Genomic DNA, 24,650 nt, shown 5'->3' with positions numbered 1-24,650 from the left:
AATAAAGAAATTAGATGCAATTATCAAGGCCAGGAACCACAAACATAGGCTAGAAACATAGCAACATAGAAAATAGGTGCAGTAGTAGTCTATTCGGCCCTTTGAACCAGCACCACCATTCAATGGCTGATCATCCAAAATCAGTACCCCGATCTTGCTTTTTCCCCACATCCCTTGTTTCCATTAGCCCTAACAGCTATATCTAACTCTCTCTTGAAAACATCCAGTGAATTGGCCTCCACTACCTTCTGTGGCAGAGAATTCCACAGATTCACAACTCTCTGGGTGAAAAGGTTTTTCCTCATCTCAATCCTAAATGGCCTACCCCTTATTCTTAAACTGTGACCCCTGGTTTTGGACTCCCCCAACAACGGGAACATATTTCCTGCATCTAGTATTTCCTGCATCTAGCCTGTCCAATCCCTTAAGAATTTTATATGTTTCTATAAGAAGTCCTCTCATCCTTCTAAATTCCAGTTACAAGCCCAGTCAACCCACTCTTTCATCACATGTCAGTCCTGCCATCCTGGGAATTAACCCGGTGAATCTACACTGCACTCCCTCAATTGCAAGAATGTCCTTCGTCATCTGCAGTAGGAGCTCCTTGCTCCTATACTCAAATCCTCTCGCTATGAAGGCCAACATGCCATTTGCTTTCTTCACTGCCTGCTGCATGCTTACTTTGAGTGACTGATGTACAAGGACACCCAGGTCTTGTTGCACTTCCCCTTTTCCTAATCTGACACCATTCAGGTAATAATCCGCCTTCCTGTTCTTGCCACCAAAGTGGATAACCTAATTTATCCACATTATACTGCATCTGCCATGCATCTGCCCACTCACCCACCCTATCCAAGTCACCCTGCAGCCTCATAGCATCCTCCTCGCAGCTCACATTGCCACCCAGCCTTGCATCATCTGCAAACTTGGAGATGTTATAAATTAATTCCTTTGTCTAAATAATTTATATTGTAAATAACTGGGGTCCCAACACCGAGCCTTGCGGCACCCCACTAGTCACTGCCTGCCATTCTGAAAAGGAATAATTCCCACTCTTTGCTTCCTGTCTGCCAACCATTCTCTATCCATGTCAATACCCTACCCCCAATATCATGTGCTTTAATTGTGCACACTAATCTCTTGTGTGGGACCCTGTCAAAGGCTTTTTAAAGTCCAGATACACCTTATCCACTGGCTCTCCCTTATCCATTCTACTTGTTACTTCCTCAAAAAATTCCAGATTAGTCAAGCAGATTTCCCCTTCATGAATTCATGCTGACTTTGACTGATCATGTCACTGCTTTCCAAATCAAGGCTCTCGCTTAACTTTTTTTCCCCTGTTGCCAGTCGGGCAACCTTGGCAGCTTTTTAGGTTGCCAAATGACTGTTTAGGTGGTCATTTAAGATGGCTTGCATGACGCGTGCTCAGACGAAGTGCGTAGTTACCAGTCGGAATTATGCTCAATGAAGCATTCACATATTATTTCTGCTTGAAATAAAGTCACAAACTAACATATTCACCAATCAAGACATGATATATACCACAATGACATGCAGCAGAATTATAATACAGTATCTCAACTCTTTTTACACATTGCAATTAATGCAATCTTTATTATTTCTTTCCACTTCCAATCAAAAATGTGGTTGGATTATTCAGCGTATGATCAACCTGTGTCATAAATCCGGGACCTTGATAACATATCTGCGTAACCATGCACACTACAGATTGATGCAAGCATGTTTTCTGTGAAGGACCGAAAATTATCATGACATGGCCATAGCATGGGGTCGTTATTGCTATTGGTACAGAAACACTCTGGCTTCCCACATAATTTATCCACAACAAAATATACAGGTTGCAAGGAATTTTCTAAAGGCATTTTATGATAATAGCTGTTAAAACTGACTATACCCATCTGACAGGTTAAACAGTACATTAACTAGCAAGAGATGGCCAAAGGACATAAATGCAGCAACTGTTCTTTTGATAATATATTTAAAGGTGTCAAGACGCCACATTCAGATTAAATGTATGTGTTCTGAACAGCAATGAAGATACAGTTTGTAAGCAACAATTAAAATATTTTTTGATGATAAACGCTTTTTACATCATTCCCACTTCAGAATTAACGTTAAAATGTCAACTGAAATATCTACTGACCACATTTGTGATGTATATGACTGACTGTAGAAGTAAAACCTGGATAAATCCAACGTATAGTTGTGAATGTTGCTCATTAAATAACTACAGTACTGATACTCCATATTAAGAGCATTGATTTGCCGTTAAAATGAATTATGTAATAACGTGTCAACGGTAGCAGTGACAATCGAACACTGTGGTTTTAATGTTTCACGTGTTCACAATTTAATTAATCCATCTTCATGGATTCAAACAAATAACATTGGGAATTAAAACATATTTGATTGCACTCGTTATCAAACAGTCAATGTTAGTGAATCAGTGCAGGATGGATAGATGGTGGTGGGGGAGGGGGCTTGAGAAGGCAATCGGTGCGGATTGGAAGGATTGAGGCAGGGGAATTAGTGCGTGTTGGTTGGAGTAGGTAAAATTGTGAGGGGAGAGCGCGGGGGATGACAGTGGGTTGAATGGTGGGGGGGGGGGGGTCAGTGCAGGATGGATGGAGGGAGCAGTGCAGGATGAAGGGGTGGAGCAGTGCAGGATGGATGGGAAGCGGGGTCAGTACAGGATGAATTGGAGGACCAGTATATGATTGATGGGGAGTGGCAGGAGAATCAATGCGAGGTGGATAGGGAGATCAGTGCAAGTTGAATAGATGGGGGGGGGAGTAGATGAGGAGGGGAGCACAGGGGATGTCAGTGAGGACTGAATAGAGGCAGGAATGGGGATCAATGCAGGGTGGAGAGAGGAGGGGTCTCAGGAAAAGGGGAGTGGAGGAGGGCGTACAAGAGAGAGAGAGAGAGAGAGGAAGGGGCATTGGAGGTGGGAAGGAAGGCCAGCGCTCCTCGGACAACACCGGCATCATCGTTGCCTTGGCCGTCCCTGTCAGGCACGGAAATCGCTATCAAAATATGGAGGGGACCGGAGGACAGAATATCTTGGTGGCCTCGCACGCATGCGCACACTCACACACACGCGCGAGGCTTCGGAGGCTCTGTGAACGGTAATTTCAGCTCAATCCAGCGCTAAATGCAACTCAACTCTGCCTGTCTCGCCTACAGCCTGTCTCGATCCAGACAGGGCTGTAGGTGAACCTGGCGGGACAGGCAGAGTTGAGCTGGGTTTAGCGCTGCTTCTCTGTGCTAGCTGTAGGCCTGGGGCGCCGCTCCTGTCTGACTGCCGACGTCTCTGGCCACCCTCGGGCGTGGGGGGCTCTCGGGTGGGGACGGGGATGGTCCAGTGGTGGTTCGGCAGCAATTGCAGCGCTGATCCAGGCTGCGGTGCAGGTCTGCTGAGAGTGTTTTGGCACGTCTCCCTCCTCCAATCACCGCACTCTATCCTCAGTCCCACCACCCCCTACTTCCGCCTCTGACCGACACCTCCCTCCTCCAATGGTTTGTTTTGAAAGCGCTGTTGGCGGAGTGGCAGCAGCGGCCGTTATCAGGCTGGGCGGGGTGTGGGAGGAGGAGGAGGTGATGGAGCCGCCCCGACGGGCCCCGCCGCTGCTGCTGTGCGGGGCCCGTCATTCGCTCCGATCCTCCGTCACGCTGCACTTAGCATCTTTCTCACAACCGTCGCCGAGCCAAAACGTCACGTTCCTTTTCTCCAGAGATGCTGCCGGACCCACGGAGTTACTCCAGTGTTTTGTGTCTTTCTTCGGTTTAAACCAAGTTGCCAAGCCGGGCAAAATGACTCGCCGTTTAGGTTGCCCAGCAGCACTTTGGGTGGTCAGTGGCACCCGGGCAACCGCTAATTTCGAGCCCTGCAAATGCGTTGCTATTACATCTTTAATAATCGACTCAAGCATCTTCGCCATTACCGATGTAAGCCTAACTGGTCTATAATTCCCCGTATTCCCTCACCCTCATTTTTAAAAAGGTGGGGTACATTAGCTACCCTCCAGCCCACAGAAACTGATCCAGGGTCTATAGAATATTGAAAAATGATCACCCATGCATCCACGATTTCTAGGGCCACCGCCTTGAATATTCTGGGATGCAGGCCATCAGGCCCTGGGGATTTATCTGCCTTCAGTCCCAACAGTTTACCTAAAACAGTCGCTGCTTCCTTTGGCGAATTTATATGCCTCTTGGATCACTATCCCTAATTTCCCTCATTAGCCACGGTTGAGCCGCCTTCCATTTTATTTTTACGCCAGACAGGGATGAACAATTGTTTTAATTCATTCATGCGATCTTTGAATCTTTGCCATTGCATCACCACCGCCAACCCTTTAAGTATCATTTGCCAGTCTACCCTAGCCAATTCCAGTCACCTTTCTTTAAGTTCGGGACCCTCGTTTCTGAATTAACCGTATCACTCTCCATCTTAATGCAGAATTCCACCATATTATGGTCACTGTTGCCCAAGGGGCTTTGCACAACAAGATTGCTGACTAATCCTTCCTAATTACACAATACCCAGTCTAGGATGGCCCGCCCTCTAGTTGGGTCCTCTACATATTGACTAAGAAAACCATCCTGTATACACTCCAGGAAATCCTCCTCCTCAGCGCTGTTACCAATTTGGTTAGCCCAATCTATATGTAGATTAAAGTCACCCATGATAACTGCTGTACCTTTGCTACACGCATCTCTAATTTCCTGTTTGATGCTATCCCCACGCTCACTACTGGTGTTTGGTTGGCAGTTCTACCCTTACAGATTCTACAGCATACAAGCTAATGTCTCTCCTTACTATTGCATTAATCTCCTCTTTAATCAGCAATGCCACTCCACCTCCTCTTCCTTTCTGAGTATTCTTCCTGAATATTGAATAACCCTGCAAATTGAGCTCCCAGCCTTGGTCACCCTGGAACCATGTCTCCGTAATCCCATCTATATCATATCCGTTAACAACTAACTGCCCATTCAATTCATGCACCTTATTACAAATGCTCCTCGCATTAAGGCACCAAGCTTTCAGGTTTGTTTTTCTTTTCTCCCTTCTACCTTTTGTTTCTGCTCTCATTTTACGGCCCTCTGTCTCCCTGCATTGGTTCCCATCCCCCTGCCCTATTAGTTTAAACGTGCTTTCCTACACTCTCTTTCCCGTTAACTGCATGCATACGCTTCCACGTTGTTGACCCTACCCCCTATTTAGAGTTCAAAGCTTCTGCTGTACTTAAAAGTTGCAGTGACAATATCAGTGATATACGTAACTGAAACATATAGCAGTTTATTATGTAATTCTTTAACAAATGTCGCACCAGTGTCCATTGGTCAATTTCATAACAGCATTGTGAAAACATTAAACAATTTGAATGAATACAAAAAATTATTGCAAATTCTTACGTAAAGGTCTATTAATGTTCATGATTCTGCTAATTATATCATTGTAGTTCATTTCTTGTGCTTTTGGCGTATCTAAAAAACAAAATAATAACTTCATTTTAGCAAGTTTCTTCAATACTTTATAAACATTTATATTTTCTTTCTACCTCCCAAATTAACTCCTCTTTGTTACCCAAATAACAGAATTAATGAAAATTATCAGGCAATCTCCATAATCTGAGCAAAATTCCCTTTCTACCACCAATCTTTCAAAATATTTACACAGCAGACTAAGAAAAACTGGTGGCCAGTGAAATTAAAGGGTACTTTTTGATATGGGTGAAAAGGAGACAAGGCACAGAAAGGATAGAGGAATGACGTAGAACAGCTATTGCATCTCCTGCATTTACATTGGAAAGTATTGCAAGCAGGGGAGTAGTTGGCGAGATGGGAGAACGATAACAAGATGGTGAGTGGTTGGTTGAATGAGCCTGGGGCCCAAATAACACTTTCAAATGATGCTGCGATTCACTTGCACTTCTCTCATCTAACCTACCACATTCGGAACACATCACGTGGTCTCCTCTACTTCGGAGGAAAACATCTACTGGTTGACAGAATTGTAGAGTAATTGCTTTCATTGACACTCAATGGTGAATTCAACGATTTTGGTAATTCACTTTCTCACTTACACCACAACTGCCTATTTCAGATACAAGGTTATCTATCTGTACTCCCTGTATTCCCAGTCCTCTACTATCTATATTACTAAAAGTCTGATCTTGACCGCTTTTGGCTCGCTGTGCTGCGATTTCCGAGAGAACGCCGCCACCTACGGCTGTCATTTTTGGCCACCTCGCTCAGAGCCCCCCTCCGCCATTCCGGGACTGGAGGATTTTTCCCATTGATGACAAATCAGAGAGATATTAATGTTTTTTTTTTTAAATCACCATTCCTTCTGCTGCCCTTGCTGGAGGGAGGAGGGACTATAAAACCAGGAGACTATAAAACCAGGAAGTGGTGTGCCTCACTCAGTCTCTGCAAGATGGATGAAGCCAAAGGCTCACGTCTCTCTGAGCTCTGAATAACACTGAACACATATCTACTCAACTGTGAGTCCCCTTAATGTGGTTTGAAAATGAAAATATGGTTTGTTTGAAGTAAAAAGGCACTACCTACAGCAAATGGTGGTTTGGGTGCTTTGGCTTGAAGTTAAAAGGCACTAACTGCAAATGGTGGCTTGGGTGCTTTGGCTTGAAGTTAAAAGGCACTACTTACTGCAAATGGTGGCTTGGGTGCTTTGGCTTGAAGTTAAAAGGCACTACTTACTGCAAATGGTGGCTTGGGTGCTTTGGCTTGGTTGAAAGGCACTACTTATTGCAAATGGTGGCTTGGGTGCTTTGGCTTGAAGTTGAAAGGCACTACTTACTGCAAATGGTGGCTTGGGTGCTTTGGCTTGAAGTTGAAAGGTACTACTTACTGCAAATGGTGGCTTGGGTGCTTTGGCTTGAAGTTGAAAGGCACTGCAAATGGTGGCTTGGGTGCTTTGGCTTGAAGTTGAAAGGCACTACTTACTGCAAATGGTGGCTTGGGTGCTTTGGTTTGAAGTTGAAAGGCACTACTTACTGCACATGGCGGCTTGGGTGCTTTGGCTTGAAGTTGAAAGGCACTACTTATTGCAAATGGCGGTCTGGGTGCTTTGGTTTGAAGTTAAAAGGCACTACTGCAATTGCACATACTTCCTGGTTGCACTGTATATTAATTTTAAATAAAACGCTACCACTTACGGCTGTGATTTTTGGCCATCTTACTCAGTCCCCCTCTGCTCAGCAGGTGCAGAGAATTTTTCCCATCAATGAAAAATAAGTGTTATTAGTGTTTAAAAAATGTTGAGAATCTCTCTCCTGTCAATCACGCCATGAAGGCCACACTTTTTCCGGTGGGAGGGGGTGGGGTTATAAAACCCGGAAGTGTGGGTGTGGCTCAGTCTCTGCATGATGGGGGAGGGAGAGGACACGACTCTGTCTGAGCTGTGAATCAACTGAACACCCTGAATGTCTACTGAACTGAGTTTGGTGTTTTGTGTGGTTTTATGGTGGTTTCACCCTGCATGTAATGGTATGAAGCTGCATTTGAATTTGGTGGCCTTGCACCCTGCTTGAAATGGAATGAAACCGCATTTGAATTTGGTGGCCTTGCACCCTGCTTGAAGTGGAATGAAACTGCACTTGAATTTGGTGGCCTTGCACCCTGTTCAAAGTGGTAAGAAACTGCACTTGAATTTGGTGGCCTTGCACCCTGCTTGAAATGGTAGGAAAATGGATTTGAATTTGGTGGCCTTGCACCCTGTTTGAAATGGAATTTCAAGGAATAGCAATGAGTCAACTGCCAGCCCACCAGCCGTGAGTGAGCTGCCAGCAGATCAGGCTTGAGGGACTGAGCTGCACCCCAAGAACCCAACTCCAGAAAGCCCCCGCACTGGCCACCAATATTGGAAGTGGTGGAGAGGTGGAATATTGCGTTGGGGGACCAGCCCTCCCGTGTGAACATGGGACCCAACGGGTCCCACTTAGTCTTGTATATTACTAAAAGTAAGATCTTGACCACTTTTGACACTGCGATGTGATTTCCTAGAGAACGCCGCCACCTACGGCCATCATTTGTGGCCACCTTGCTCAGAGCCCCCCTCCGCCGGACTGGACCGGAGGATTTTTCCAATCGATGAAAAATCAGAGAGATATCAATGTTTTTTAAAATCACCTTTCTCTCTGCTGCCATCGCTTGCGGCAGGGGGGAGGGACTATAAAACCCGGAAGTCGTGGCTCGCTCAGTCTCTGCCAGACGGAGGAAGCGAGGGGGTCACGGCTCTGTCTATGGTGAGTGTGTTCGTTGGATGTTATTTAAAGCACGTTTTTGCTTCAGCACCAGCAGCCTCTACAGGAGGCTTTAAACATTCGTTTTTCACATCTGTATATTCAACACGTTCAGAAGTTACTTGGCATTTTAGTATTGGGTGTGTGTGTGTGTGTGAATGAGTCTGTGTGTGTGTGTGTGTTTGTGTGAATGTGTCTGTGTATGTGTGTGTGAATGTGTCTGTGTGTGAATGTGTGTGAATGTGTCTGCGTGTGAATGTGTCTGTGTGTGTGTGAATGAGTGTGTGTGTGTGAATGTGTGTGTGTGAATGAGTGTGTGTGTGTGAATTAGTCTGTGTGTGTGTGTGTGAATGAGTCTGTGTGTGAATGAGTCTGTGTGTGTGTGTGAGTCTGTGTGTGAATGAGTCTGTGTGTGTGTGTGTGTGAATGAGTCTGTGTGTGTGTGTGTGTGAATGAGTCTGTGTGTGTGTGTGTGAATGAGTCTGTGTGAGTGAATGAGTCTGGGTGTGTGTGTGTGTGTGAATGAGTCGGTGTGTGTGTGTGAATGAGTCTGTGTGTGAATGAGCCTGTGTGTGTGTGTGTGAATGAGTCTGTGTGTGTGAATGAGTCTGTCTGTGTGTGTGTGAATAAGTCTGTCTGTGTGTGTGAATGAGTGTCTGTGTGTGTGTGAATGAGTCTCTGTGTGTGTGTGTGAGAATGTGAATGTGTGTGTGTGAATGTGTGTGTGTGTGTGTGAATGTGTCTGTGTGTGGATGTATCTGTGTGAATGTGTCTGTGTGTGTGAATGTGTCTGTGTGTGTGAATGTGTCTGTGTGTGAATGTGTCTGTGTGTGTGAATGAGTGTGTGTGTGTGAATGAGTCTGTGTGTGTGTGAATGAGTGTGTGTGTGTGAATGTGTCTGTCTGTGTGTGTGTGTGTGTGAATGAGTCTCTGTGTGTGTCTGTGTGAGTGTGTCTGTGTGAATTTGTCTGTATGTGAATGTGTCTGTGTGAATGTGTCTGTGTGTGAATGTGTCTGTGTCTGTGTGTGTGAATGTGTGTGTGTGTGTGTGTGTGAATGAGTCTGTCTGTGTGAATGAGTCTCTGTGTGTGAATGAGTCTGTCTGTGTGTGTGTGTGAATGAGTGTGAATGTGTGTGTGTGAATGTGTCTGCGTGTGAATGTGTCTGTGTGTGAATGTGTCTGTGTGTGAATGAGTCTGTGTGTGTGTGTGAATGAGTCTGTGTGTGTGTGTGTGTGTGAATGAGTATGTGTGTGAATGAGTCTGTGTGTGTGAATGAGTATGTTTGTGTGTGTGTGTGTCAATGAGTCTGTGTGTGTGGATGAGTGTGTGTGAATGAGTGTGTGTGAATGAATGAGTGTGTGTGGGTGAGAGAGTCTGTGTGTGAGTTTCTGTGTGAGGTGGAGGGTGTGTGTGATCGACAAATAGTACAAACTAGCACAACAGAAAGCCCCCCCCCCCCCACTGGCCATTGGTGGAGGGGTGGAATATTGCGTTGGGTGACCAGCCCTCCCGTGTGATGCTGGGACCCAACGGGTCCCACTCAGTCTAGTATTCCCTAAACACCAATGAGTGTGCAGCTAAATTTGGCTCTAACTCCATCTATAAGTTTGCAAATAATACCACTGTGGTAGGCTGTATCATGAACAATGACGAGAGGTAGCACAGGAAGGAGATAGAGAACTTAGTAACATTGTGTTAGGACAATAATGTCTCCCTCAATGTCAGCAAGACGAAGGAGCTAGTTATTGACTTCAGGAAGCATGGTGCAGTACATGCCCCAATCAGCATCTCAAAGGTGCTGAAGTATAAATGGTTTCAAGTTCCTTAGATAGATAGGTAGATAGATAAATACTTTATTAATCCCCTTATTCAGGGGAAATTCTGATGGCATTGGCATTAATAATACCAACAATTTGCCATGGACCAACCATATTGATGCAATTGCCAAGGTGGCACACTAATACCTCTACTTCCTCATAAGAGTGAAGAAATGCATGAACATAATTATTCTTATCTGCTTTGAAAGAGGCACCACAGAGAGCAGATTGATGGATTGCATCATAGCCTGGTAGAGGAACAGCTCTGCTTAAGACTGCAAGAAATTTCATGTTACCCCAGGAACAGCTATTCCCCTATTATCAGGCTTCAGAAGAGTCCTTCCATAAGCCAGGGTACTATCCAATTCACCTCCACCCCATTGTGGACATTGGACTTTGTCTATGTAACCGATGCGCTACAATGAGGAGACTTACATTTTGCACTCTGCATCTTCTACTCTGTTCAGTCTATTGTACTTAAGTTTGTTTTTTTTTAAATTTTAAAAAAAGTGTTTTTATTTATTAGAAGTAATGTACATTACAGTGATATAAGCCAAAAATAACACAATACATTTCCTGTACCACTTCTTGTTTTAAACTTTAAAAAGAAGGAAAGTAGAGAGTTAGATAGGATAGTAAGTGCGTGAAAGAGTGATCAAGAGAGACCCGTAGAAACGTAAAACACGAAAAAGAGCTAAAAGGAAATCCAAAAAAAAATAGAGAACAGAAGATATAAGAAAGTAAAATAAGGTAAAAGGGATATACCTACTTCGTATCTTTACACACCTCTCACCAGGTCCTGAAACCATTTATTTTCAAAGTTATGTTGCACCCTATACTTGTAATAAGTCGATAAATGGAGACCAAATCTTTTGGAAATGGTCTGGTTTGCCTGTTAGGAGGAATCTCATGTCTTCCAGGTGTAAAATTTTGGTCATATTTGAAATCCACATTTTTATCGTTAGTGTAGGAGCGTTTTTCCAGAATTTAAGTATACGTTTTTTTGCCATTATTAAGCCGTAATTAAGGAAGCTCTTTTGGAACGAAGTCAGCTCAAAGCTGGCTTCCATTGTTCCAAAAATAATCAATTCTGCGTTGGATTTCAGTTTTATTTTTAATAATTTTGTAAAAATTTCAAAGATTTCATTCCAAAATGTTTGGATTTTTATACAAAAAATAAAGGAATGTGCTATAGTTGCTTCTTGGGATAGACATTTATCACAGATGGGGAGACATTTGGAAAAAGTTTACTTATTTTAGTTTTTGAGTAATATAGTCTATGTAAAGTTTTAAATTGGATTAGAATATGTCTTACATTGATCGAGCATTTGTGCACATATAGCAAGTGTTTATCCCACCTCTTTTTCGTAATTTTTATAGCTAGTTCTTGTTCCCAATTTCTTCCAATTTAATATCATACTTGTATAATATCATCCAAAATATAGAAGTACTTGAGTTTGATGTGTGTATTTATGTATAGTATTATCTGATCTGATTGGATAGCATACAAAACAAAGCTTCTCACTTTACCTCAGTACACAAGATAACAATAAACCTAAACCTACTATTAATTCAGATTATTTTTCTCCACCAACACTGCCTGGACATTTCCTGCAGTTCTGACCCATCTTTCACAAATATTACATTCCCCTTTGTTTTCCTCTTAGTAATAGCCCCCATTAACCTATTAATCAGATGGTTTTGTCAACAATTTCAATTGCTTACCAGCATGCCTCACCGTAGAAAAGATATTCCTATCCCTCCTACATCCTTCTCTGAATTTAAAACTAATTTGATTTCTCTTTCCAAATTTTGACAAAGCATCTTCAACCTGAAATGATTACTGCTTCTATCCACAGATCCTGGCTGGCCTGCTCAGTGTTTCCTACATTTTCTTTTTTATTTCAGCTGTCCAGCATCTGCAAATTTTTGACTTTAATAATCCAAGTCTAAAAGGCTTTGATCTGGAAAGCTACTGTGCGTCAGACCACAGCATATTTTACAAAATTCAATAGAAAAGCTAACTTAGAGAAACAGAAGAATATTGGGAGACGTGGGGCAAATTTGTCGATTGGGGTTAATATAAAAGATGGTACATAGAAAAGAAAGGAACCATATGATTGTTTTAACTACGAATGTTTAAAATCATACGGGGCAGTTTAATTAAACAAGTTACAGCTAAGGATAATATAATGGCAGACCACTGCACAAAATTTAAACATATAATGTCTGCAAACTTGAATTTGAAATTAAAAGGGTAAAGGAAAGGGGGTGAAAATGCTCACCCCCACTGCCACCTATTTGAACAACTACAATTTAAAGCAAAAGCATACATACACACATACAAATTAGGACCACGTGGGCCAAATGACCGCTGGAATCTGCTACACTATTCATTAAGATTATAACTAATCTAACTAATCAAATAGTATGAACAGATAAACTCTTCATTTCTTAAAATCAACAATGTTTTTTTAATGAGATTAAGGTTTATTGATCACTAGACAAGTGAGACCCGTTGGGTCCGTCACACGGGAGGCCTGGTCCCCCAACGCAATGCAACAGAGGGGGGGAGAGGAGGGGGGAGAGGAGAGGGGGGGAGAGAGGAGGGGGGGGAGAGAGGAGGGAGGGAGAGAGAGGAGAGGGGGGGAGAGGAGAGGGGGGAGAGAGGAGAGGGGGAGAGAGGAGAGGGGGGAGAGGAGAGGGGGGAGAAGAGGAGAGGGGGGGGGAGAAGAGGAGAGGGGGGGGGAGAAGAGGAGAGGGGGGGGAGAAGAGGAGAGGGGGGGGAGAAGAGGAGAGGGGGGGAGGAGAGGAGAGGGGGGGAGGAGAGGAGAGGAGGGGAGGGGAGAGGAGAGGGGGGGAGTGGAGAGGGGGGGAGTGGAGAGGGGGGGAGAAGAGGGGGGGAGAAGAGGAGAGGGGGAGAAGAGGAGGGGGGGAGAGGGGGAGAGGAGGGGGGAGGAGAGGGGGGGAGAGAGGAAGAGAGGGGGGGAGAGGAGAGGGGGGAGAGGGGAGAGGTGGAGAGGGGAGAGGGGGGGGAGAGGAGGGGGGGAGGGGAGAGGAGGGGGGAGAGAGGAGAGGTGGGTGGTTAGAGAGGCGAGGGGGGTGGGAGGGAGGGATAGGAGAGGGGGGAGAGAGGAGGGGGAGAGGAGAGGGGGGAGAGAGGAGGGGGGAGAGGAGAGGGGGGGAGAGGAGAGAGGGGGAGAGGAGAGAGGAGGGGTAAGAGAGGGGGGGAGAGGAGAGAGGAGAGAGGAGAGGAGGGGGAGGAGAGGAGAGGGGGGGAGAGAGGAGGGAGGGAGAGAGAGGAGAGGGGGGGGAGGAGAGGGGGAGAGAGGAGAGGGGGAGAGAGGAGAGGGGGGGAGAGGAGAGGGGGGGAGAAGAGGAGAGGGGGGGAGAAGAGGAGGGGGGGGGAGAAGAGGAGAGGGGGGGAGAAGAGGAGAGGGGGGGAGAAGAGGAGAGGGGGGGAGAAGAGGAGAGGGGGGGAGGAGAGGAGAGGAGTGGAGAGGAGAGGGGAGGAGAGGAGAGGGGGGGAGTGGAGAGGGGGGGAGAAGAGGGGGGGAGAAGAGGAGAGGGGGAGAAGAGGAGAGGGGGGGGGAGATTAAGGTTTATTGATCACTAGACAAGTGAGACCCGTTGGGTCCGTCACACGGGAGGCCTGGTCCCCCAACGCAACACAACAGAGGGGGGGAGAGGAGGGGGGAGAGGAGAGGGGGGGGAGAGAGGAGAGGGGGGGAGAGAGGAGGGAGGGAGAGAGAGGAGAGGGGGGGGGAGGGGGAGAGAGGAGAGGGGGAGAGAGGAGAGGGGGGGAGAGAGGAGAGGGGGGAAGGAGAGGAGAGGGGGAAGGAGAGGAGAGGGGGGGAGAAGAGGAGAGGAGGGGGAGAAGAGGAGGGGGGGGAGAAGAGGAGAGGGGGGGGGAGGAGAGGAGAGGAGGGGAGAGGAGAGGGGGGGAGTGAAGAGGGGGGGAGAAGAGGAGAGGGGGAGAAGAGGAGAGGGGGAGAAGAGGTGAGGGGGGAGAAGAGGAGAGGGGGGGGGGGGGAGAGGGGGAGAGGAGGGGGGAGGAGAGGGGGGGAGAGGAGAGGGGGGAGAGGAGAGGGGGAGAGGGGGGCAGAGGAGGGGGGGAGGAGAGAGGAGGGGGGAGAGAGGAGAGGTGGGTGGTAGAGAGGCGAGGGGGGTGGGAGGGAGGGATAGGAGAGGGGGGAGAGAGGAGAGGGGGGGAGAGGAGAGGGGGGAGAGAGGAGGGGGGGAGAGGAGAGGGGGGGGAGAGGAGAGAGGGGGAGAGGAGAGAGGAGGGGTAAGAGAGGGGGGGAGAGGAGAGAGGAGAGGAGAGAGGAGAGGAGGGGGGGAGAGAGAGGAGGGGAGAGTGAGAGAGAAATGGAGAGAGAGGGGGAGAGAGAGAGAAAGAGAGAGGGATAGGGGGAGAGAGAGGTGGGGAGAGAGAGAGAGAGAGAGAGAGTGCCTTTTTACTTCAATCCAATCCCAAACAACCATTTGCAGGCAGTGCTTTTTTACTTCAAACTAACCATATATTCATTTTCAAACCACATTAAGGGTACTCACAGTGATGTAGACATTTGTTCAGTGTCATTCAGAGCTCAGAGTGACAGAGACTAATTGACAGAGCTCCATCTTGCAGAGACTAATTGAGGCACACCACTTCCTGGTTTTATAGTCCCTCCCCCTCCCTCCAGCAGGGGCAGCAGAGAGAATGGTGAATTTTGTAAAAACATTAATATCTCTGTCATTTTTCATTGACGGAAAAATCCTCGGCACTCATGCGGCGGAGGAGGGCTCTGAGCGAGGTGGCCAAAAATGATGGCCGTAGGTGGCGGCGTTCTCTCGGAAATCGCAGCACAGACGGCCAAAAGTGGTCAAGAACAGAGATTTAGTAATATAGACTAGACCAAGTGGGACCCGTTGGGTCCCATCCCCTCAACGCGCGGTTGCAGGGGGAGGGCGCGGCCTGCACCGTCACACACTAATCAACCCCCATACACACACACTGACCACCACACCCCCCCACACACACACACATTAACCACCTCCACACACACATTAACCACCCCCATTGATATTATATTAATATTATTTATTCATTCCTTTTACCCCATCCCCTGCCCTATCCACTCACGCATAGCCCCCAACTCGCAGGCACGGCTAGAGAGGGAGGGGGAAGAGAGGGACACACACAGAGGCACAGAGAGGGACACAGAGGCGCACAGAGGCACAGGGAGGGACACAGAGACACAGGGAGGGACACAGAGGCACAGGGAGGGACACAGAGAGGGACACAGGGTGGGACACAGAGGCACATTGTGGGACGCAGAGGCACAGAGAGGGACACAGAGGCACAAAGAGGGACACAGATGCACAGAGAGGGACACAGATGCACAGAGAGGGACACGGAGGCACAGAGAGGGACACAGAGGCACAGAGAGGGACACAGAGGCACAGAGAGGGACACAGAGGCACAGAGAGGGATACAGAGGGGGGACATATGCACAGAGGGGGACACAGAGAGGGCCACAGAGGCACAGAGAGGGACACAGAGACACAGAGAGGGACACCGAGGCACAGAGAGGGACACAGAGGCACACGGAAGAACACAGAGGCACAGAGAAGGACACAGAGAGGGACAGAGGCACAGAGAGGGACACAGAGGCACAGAGAGGGACACAGAGATGGACACAGAGAGGGACGAGAGCGGGCGGTGCCGTGAGCGTGAGAGGGGGTGAGAAGGGGGAGTGGAGAAGGGGGGGGAAGGGGAGGAGAAGGGGGGGTGGAGAAGGGGGTGTGGGGAAGGGGGTGGTGGAGAAGGGGAGGGAGAAGAGGAGGGGGAGAGGGAGGCGGGAGAGGGAGGGGGAGGAGAGGGGGGGTTGTTACCGAACTGAACTCACTGTGGAATGAATCCATTAACGGAGCCACTCTGCTGCTAAATTCTAAGTTGTCCTTGCCTTCCCTCTGGAAGCCTCCTCGTCCCCATCAGATGCCGAGTTCCCAGAGCCCTGGTTAAACGCGGGGGCCGCTCACGGTTAAGTCTGTGAAAGCGGCCCCATCAGAGACTGTGAGCAGCAGCAGGGTTCACTATAGGAAGGACCATTGCGCCAATTGTAGCGGGTGGCTGCTCGTTCCGTCACACCCCGGCCTTTACCCCGCCCGCCTGTCGCCTTATCTCTTCTCCCCTGAAGCAGGTCGGTCGGGCACAGTTGCCAGAAGCTGAAAACTAAATATTGCAGCGGGAAAACGGCGGCTGCGGTTCTGGCAACAGCCGGCGTTCTGCTCTGTCTGGGGGAGAGGGCGAGTGGGGGTGAAGGGGGGGAGAGGAAGGGGAGGATGGGGGAGAGAGATGAAGTGGGGGGGGGGTTGGAGTGAGCGTGCAGGCGGGTCCAGCTGCGGGAGGCGTGGCGCGAGCGTACTTGGAGGCATACTGGAGGCAGGTGGGCCTGGATTGGTCTGCATGTGGGCATTGTGATGTCAGCAGCTGCTGATTTAAAGAAAACAGTAAGTTTTGTGAAGGATTTTATTGAAAATGTGTACAGAAAAATGACCAAATTTAATGAGGAGTGGATATGCGAATGTAAAAGTAAAATCGCTAGCGAAATGGTAAAAATCTCGCCGTTTTTGCGTCTGGTTTTCGCGGACTAACGAATCAAAGGCAAAATCAAAATGACATACATCCACGCACACAGAGTTTCAAAAGTATATAGATATATGATATGATATAAGAGTCTTAGGTTGGAAGTTCTAAATGAGGTTAGGAGAAGAAAAGGCCAGGGTTTGAAGTTGGAGATGAAAAAAATGGTGAGTGGTGGGAGCCCAAGCATAGCAATGATATAATGATAGGGGTAGATTGCATTTCAAAGCCTTAATTAGGATTCTCTAAGCTCTGGTGAGTCAAGTGATCAAGACTTGGCCAGCAAAAGTAAGAATGAAAGTGGGATATTAGGTGAGAATGATAGGGGGATATTAGGTGAGAATGATAGGGGGATATTAGGTGAGAAGTGAAGGTTAATAGCATGGATAATTTAAGTAAGGGTAAGAGTATTTGAACCATCTTTGAACCGGGAAGACCTTGGTACCTCAGACCTTCAATGCAAAATAAATTAATTCAGAAGAAAATGTGATGTTAATATAGTTACACATCTGCCTAATAATTGTTAAGTCTCTGCAACTTATGACATTTGTTATTGAGACATGTTTCTTATTTCTGCGCATTAAATTTTCTTCACATTCTTCTACTCTGCAAATTCTCCTGAAGGTTCTTACAACCTTTCCTCTATCGAAGTATAGATTATTTTTGTGTTGCTGTTAACTTTGCTATTGTGTTCCTTTGCGCAAATCTAGAATAGTTTAAAATAGTTGTTGAGTGTAATGGCATTAGCATTAATTCCTCAGACAGACCTTTAATGTAAAATAAATTCACTAACACAATTAACTTTCTATTCCTTAAGGGCCTGTCCCACTGTACGAGGTAAGTCAAGAGTTCTCCTGTGTTAAAAAAAATCAAACTCGTGATAAGCACGTAGAATGTACGTAACGCTAACGGCTGGTACTCGGGAAATGCGGTAAACTCGTGATGACTCGTGAAGATTTTTCAACATGTTGAAAAATGTCCACGAGAGCCCCTGAGTACCTACGAGCGGCTATTACCGTAATTCTCCGAGTTCGAATCAGGGGAAACTCGGGAGAACTCTTGAATTAACTCGTACAATGGCAGGCCCATTAAACTAATCCATGCCACGACAGTTCTTTTGATAATAACCAATTATCACAATCATTAACACAATATCTGCAAACCTCTTATGTAGCTGACTACTTGCAAGAAATGAAGTTCCACTTATTTTTTAATAACTCAAATATGAATTTAAACCTTTTGTATGTAAAATGCTTCTGATAAATTGGAAAAGTATGTTACATTTTTAATTCGCGATGAACCTTTTCCCATGGCAGATTTTTGATTTTATTATGTTTGTCACTAAACGAAAGGGTCATTAAAACAATTAGAAAATTGAACATACTGTCGTGCAATAACAATGGCTTTCATAATTAGTTCACTGGAGTGAAAAATAAATTATGATTTTACCATTATTTTTAAATTAAGCACGCATCACATTTCAAAATACTTAAAATTGAAATTTTATAGTAGAAACATACCTTTAAATAATTGTTTCAACAATTCTTCTCCCTGCATTAAAATAATAACAGGTTACAGAGGTCGTAAAAATTATGCTGATCTGTAACAATATTGCCATCACATTTTCTTCTTACCACAACTGCACTGCTCCATAAAGCACTCAACAGCGAGAAAGCCAACATTACTCCAGGGGTAAAGTTCATCTTCTGCTGTTAGCTGCACATCTACCTTATATGAAGAGACACCAAGATGTGAAACATTTATAGACTACTTCCTACATACTGTAACACTATTTTTGAAGAATTAGAATGTCAAACATACTGAATTATACAAGATGTTACAATTATCATATAAATTATCATCTTATTTCATTGCAACTTAACATGAGCATTGTAGTTTTTATGTAGGTCTGTTTAAATAAACATAACGGTTATAGTCAAACTCATCGTTGTTTTTCAAACTGAGTCAATGATACAGGAAAGAAATGGGCCCTTCAGCCTCAGACCCCACTGAATCCACATCAATCCTCAGATACCCATATTTACAAACCTACTCTAACCCACTTTATTCTCTCCTCATGTCGAAGAATGAAAAGATTGAAATATAAATCATCATTTTTACTTTGAAAATAATGTAAATGAGAAAAACATCTGGAATAGTGTTTATTTTGAAAAATGAAGAACACATAATAGGAAATCATCCACAGAAGACATTGTCCCAATAAGACGCTTTAAAAGATATTATATGCATTACCTGTACTACAAATTTCCAGGTAACAATAGACAATAGGTGCAGGAGTAGGCCATTCGGCCCTTCGAGCCAGCACCGCCATTCAATGTGATCATGGCTGATCATCCCCAATCAGTATCCTGTTCCTGCCTTCTCCCCATATCCCCAGACTCCGCTATTTTTAAGAGCCCTATCTCGCTCTCTCTTGAAGGCATCCAGAGAACCTGCCTCCACCGCCCTCTGAGGCAGAGAATTCCACAGACTCGCCACTCTCTGTGAGAAAAAGTGTTTCCTCGTCTCCGTTCTAAATGGCTTACTCCTTATTCTTAAACTGTGGCCCCTGGTTCTGGACTCCCCCAACATCGGGAACATGTTTCCTGCCTCTAGCGTGTCCAAGCCCTTAACATTCCGTAACATTCCTTTCTCTTCAGCTAGAGATATATTGGGTCAAGTCCATTCACTGTGAGATGAAGGATCTCACTCAATTCGCATGCTCAACATTGAAAACGTACTTCTCAAAAAAAGGAATCATTATGTGGTAAGTCAAACTTGATGTTTTGGATGAAAATGATCCAATTCACAAAATTAATTTTGGCACCTCCAATCATTGTGTGCGCAAGATACCTAGTATGATATCATCAAAGTTCCTTTAGACCATTTGTAAATGTAGTTGGGGCAAACTGTTCTTTGTTATCACTGGTCACTCAAAAAATTATGTTTTCATAGCACACAATGCCCTACAGCTGTGCTAGTTTGAGCTATTCAGCAATTCTATGATAATGCAATATACCATGAGAAACTGCCATTGCAATTTAGGCTTATGTTGGTTCCACTGTATGTGCCACTTAAGCTGGAGGTACAGGACAGGCATGAAAAGTAGGGTTTCATGCCTGGAGACCCTGAGGAAGATGGGAAAGATGTCATGTCCATACCACCCTATCCTTAAGAACATTCAGTGACCCAGGCTGCAAGATGCAGTTCTCAAAGCTTGAGGTTATCAAGCCAACTGACGTGGGGAAGCCTTTTTAGATTAGATATAATTTATTGCCACACAGCCAGGCTGGTGGAAATTTGGGTTGTCTGCAGCGATACAATAATAAAGAACACACAACCACAATAAAACTGTAACACAAACATCCACCACAGCATTCATCACTGTGGTGGAAGGCACAAAATTTGGCCATGTCTTATGTCTATTATAGGATCAGACTGTCCTCGACAGTACTCAACAAGGCACACACCCATCTGAAGATTTCCATGAAGCAGATTTTCTGCAGTTTATCCTCTATGAATGCAATGAAAGATGTGTACTTGAGCCCACAGCATTCCAGTCACAGGTGGCCTGACAGAGGTCTGGCTGAAACTCTGCACAGCTGATCTTAAGATTAAGTTCACACTGCTGTCACCCTAATATTCTACTCAAAAGGGCACTGTTCCTTTAGCACATAGATCCTTCTGGTGCACGCAGATTTTTGAGGTGTGTATAGTTTAGAGATACAGTGCAGAAACAGGTCTTTTGGTCCACTAAGTCCATGCTGATCAGCAATCCCCATACAGTAGCACTAGGGACAATTTACAATATGCAGAAGCCAATTAACCTACAAATCTGCATATTTTGGGAGTGTGGGAGGAAACCGGAGCACCTGGAGAAAACCCATGCTGTCACAGGGAGAACGTATAGACAGCACCCATAGTCAGGATCAATTCCGAGCCTCTGGTGCTGTAAGGCAGCAACTCTGTGACGCCTATATCCCGTGGGATTACCAAAAGTATGCCCAGCCCCCTATCAGTTAATGCTCCTCTTAAGCAGGGCTGTGGAGTCGGTGTCGCGGAGTCGGAGCAATTTTGGTGCTGCTGGAGTCGGAGTCGGTAATAAAGTCCCGACTCCAATCTCAACAAAAATTTCAGACTACGTAAATCTCTGCCTTATCCATTGACTTGGCCTCCACCACCCTATGTGGCAAAGAATTCCACAGATTCACCACCCTCTGACTAAAGAAATTCTTCCTCATCTCATTCCTAAAGGAACGTCCTTTAATTTTGATGCTATGACCTCTAGTCCTAGACTCTCCCACAAGTAGGAGCAGACTTATGGGCCTGTCGCACTTATGCGATTTTCCAAATGACTGCCGGCAATAGTCAAGCTGTCGGCAGTCGCCTGAAAAACCGGCAACTGGAACGGCGACTGTCAACACACACATCGCTTCCTTCACCAGCCCGTTATGGAAGGCATTTAAAGACTGCATGGATGAACTACAACAATTGTTCATCCCAGTTTGGCAAAAGAATAAATCAGGGAAGGTAGTGCATCCGTGGATAACAAGGTAAATCAGGGATTGGATCAAAACAAAAGATGAAGCATACAAATTAGCCAGAAAAAGCAGCCTACCAGGGGACTGGGAGAAATTCAGTCCAGCAGAGGAGGACAAAGGGCTTAATTAGGAAAGGGAAAATAGATTATGAAAGAAAACTGTCAGGGAACATAAAAACTGACTGCAAAAGATTTTATAGATATGTGAAGAGGAAAAGATTAGTGAAAACAAATGTAGGTCCCTTGCAGTCAGAAACAGGCGAATTGATCATGGGGAACAATGACGGCAGACCAATTGAATAACTACTTTGGTTCTGTCTTCACTAAGGAAGACTTAAATAATCTGCCGGAAATAACAGGGGACCAGGGGTCAAATGAGATGGAGGAACTGAGTGAAATCCAGGTTAGCCGGGAAGTGGTATTAGGTAAATTGAATGGATTAAAGGCCGATAAATCCCCAGGGCCAGATAAATTGCATCCCAGATAATTTAAGGAAGTAGTACCAGAAATAGTGGATGCATTAGTGATAATTTTTCAAAACTCTTTAGATTTTGGAGTAGTTCCTGAGGATTGGAGGGTAGCTAATGTAACCCCACTTTTTAAAAAGGGAGGGAGAGAGAAAACGGGGAATTACAGACCAGTTAATCTAACATCGGCAGTGGGGAAAATGCTAGTCAGTTATTAAAGATGGGTTAGCAGCACATTTGGAAAGTGGTGAATTCATTGGACAAAGTCAGCATGGATTTATGAAAGGTAAATCCATATAATATAACATATAACAATTACAGCACGGAAACAGGCCATCTCAACCCTTCTAGTCCGTGCCGAACACATAATCTCCCCTAGTCCCATATACCTGCGCTCAGACCATAACCCTCCATTCCTTTCCCATCCATATAACTATCCAATTTATTTTTAAATGATAAAAACGAACCTGCCTCCACCACCTTCACTGGAAGCTCATTCCACACAGCTACCACTCTCTGAGTAAAGAAGTTCCCCCTCATAAATCATGTCTCACGAATCTTATAGAATTTTTCGAGGATGTAACTAGTAGAGTGGATAAGGGAGAACCAGTGGATGTGTTATATCTGGACTTTCAGAAGGCTTTCGACAAGGTCCCACATAAGAGATTAGTATGCAAACTTAAAGCACATGGTATTGGGGGTTCAGTATTGATGTGGATAGAGAACTGGCTGGCAGACAGGAAGCAAAGAGTAGGAGCAAACGGGTCCTTTTCAGAATGGCAGGCACTGACTAGTGGGGTACCGCAAGGCTCAGTGCTGGGACCCCAGCTATTTACAATATATATTAATGATCTGGATGAGGGAATTGAATGCAACATCTCCAAGTTTGCGGAATACACGAAGCTGGGGGGCAGTGTTAGCTGTGAGGAGGATGCTAGGAGGCTGCAAGGTGACTTGGATAGGTTGGGTGAGTGGGCAAATACATGGCAGATGCAGTACAATGTGGATAAATGTGAGGTTATCCACTTTGGTGGCAAAAACAGGAAAGTAGACTATTATCTGAATTGTGGCTGATTAGGAAAAGAGGCGATGCAACGAGACCAGGGTGTCATGGTACACCAGTCATTGAAAGTAGGCATGCAGCTGCAGCAGGAAGTGAAGAAAGCGAATGGTATGTTAGCCATCATAGCAAAAGGATTTGAGTATAAGAGCAGGGAGGTTCTACTGCAGTTGTACAGGGTCTTGGTGAGACCACACCTGGAGTATTGCGTACAGTTTTGGTCTCCTAATCTGAGGAAAGACATTCTTGCCATAGAGGGAGTAAGAGAAGGTTCACCAGACTGATTCCTGGGATGGCAGGACTTTCATATGAAGAAAGACTGGATAGACTCGGCTTGTACTCGCTAGAATTTAGAAGATTGAGGGGGATTCTTATAGAAACTTACAAAATTCTTAAGGGGTTGGACAGGCTAGATGCAGGAAGATTATTCCCGATGTTGGGGAAGTCCAGAACAAGGGGTCACAGTTTAAGGATAAGGGGGAAGTCTTTTAGGACCGAGATGAGAAAATCATTTTTTACAGAGAGTGGTGAATCAGTGGAATTCTGCCACAGATGGTAGTTGAGGCCAGTTCATTGGCTATATTTAAGAGTGGCCCTTGTGGCTAAAGGGATCAGGAGGTATGGAGAGAAGGCAGGTACAGGATACTGAGTTGGATGATCAGCCATGATCTTATTGAATGGCGGTGCAGGCTCGAAGGGCCGGATGGCCTACTCCTGCACCTATTTTCTATGTTTCTATGTTATGCAGGTGGGGGACAGGGCAAGCGGGGGGAGCGCTGTGTGAGTGAAATTCACACGGTGCAAAGCCAAGGTGACACAGACACACACCGCGATGAACAGGAAGGTTGGCGCTGTAATTAAGATGGCTAAAGCACAATACGGTAAGTCCTTTAAAAGAAGGGGGGGAGGGGGAAGGAGTGGAGACAACTTTTAAGATGCCAGAGACACACGGCTGAGAAGTTCGTCGGACATTAACATTACCAGTCGGTTATCCTTGGTTCTGAAAACTACTGCATACATTTTTTCCCCAATGAGCCAATGAAATTCACCGGTCAGCACCGGCTACAACCTACGAGAACCTTCAACCTCCTGGCAATACGCTAGGACGTCCTGGCGACCCACCTACGGCACGAGAATTCTCGCTATTCTCCATGGCGGCTTCATTCTAGTCGCCGCTAATTTTTCAACATATTCAAAAATTTGCGGCAACCATAATGAGGCCGCGACTAGGTCCCAGAATGCGGGAACTCCTCACGACCATGAAGGTGACTCCCCGGCAACCACCCGCGAACATGTGCTGACCATGATGCGACTGCATACTCCTGCAGTCATCTAAGTGGGGCAGGCCCATTAGGCCATTTGGCCCATCAAGTCTATTCAATCATGACTGATCTATCTCTCCCTCCTAACCCAATTCTCCTGCCTTCTCCCCATAACCCCTGACACTGTACTAACCAATTTCACTTTAGTACCATCTGCAAACTTGCTAATCACAACACACTACAATTTATTTGTCACTTGAACCTCATAGAGGCTCAAATGAAATGTTGTTTCTGCAGTCATACACACAAGAAAAAAAGACCCAAGACACAACACAATTTACACAGACATCCATCACAGCGCATCTCCTCCTCGCTGTGATGGAAGGCAAAAAAAATTATCTCTCCGCTGCACTCCCCATTCCCCTCCCGATGTCAGAGTCAAAGTCCCCGGCGGGCGATGGCTGCCCCGTGGCCATTAACGCCGCGCCGGGTGATGCAAGGCCGCGCTCCGGGTCTTGTTGTTGGAGCCCCCGGCGGGCTCTAGCAAAGTCCCGCAGCCGTTGAAGCCGCGCCGGGCGATGAT

General features: G+C 45.9%; 2 long non-coding RNA genes across 2 annotated transcripts in view; both read right to left on the bottom strand.

Moving 5' to 3' along the window:
* Window positions 1-867: 867 nt before the first annotated feature.
* LOC116984849 lies at window positions 868-4,702 on the bottom strand. Its single transcript, XR_004415134.1, has 4 exons — window positions 4,422-4,702; window positions 3,331-3,334; window positions 1,506-1,508; window positions 868-880 (listed from the first exon to the last, which is right to left on the bottom strand). It is a non-coding gene; the product is annotated as an uncharacterized LOC116984849 (long non-coding RNA).
* Window positions 4,703-5,359: 657 nt separating this feature from the next.
* Window positions 5,360-24,650, bottom strand: part of LOC116984848 — a 31,008-nt gene continuing 11,717 nt past the window's right edge. Inside the window, exons 2-4 of the long non-coding RNA XR_004415133.1 lie at window positions 18,373-18,466; window positions 18,259-18,289; window positions 5,360-5,511 (exon numbers count right to left, since the gene is read on the bottom strand). This is a non-coding gene — a long non-coding RNA (uncharacterized LOC116984848). The remainder of the gene's footprint in view (window positions 5,512-18,258; window positions 18,290-18,372; window positions 18,467-24,650) is intronic.

This window comes from Amblyraja radiata, chromosome 20 (assembly GCF_010909765.2).
Source record: "Amblyraja radiata isolate CabotCenter1 chromosome 20, sAmbRad1.1.pri, whole genome shotgun sequence".
NCBI lineage: Eukaryota > Metazoa > Chordata > Chondrichthyes > Rajiformes > Rajidae > Amblyraja > Amblyraja radiata.
Note: the sequence above shows the minus strand (reverse complement) of the source record. Positions and strands in the feature narration are given on the sequence as shown.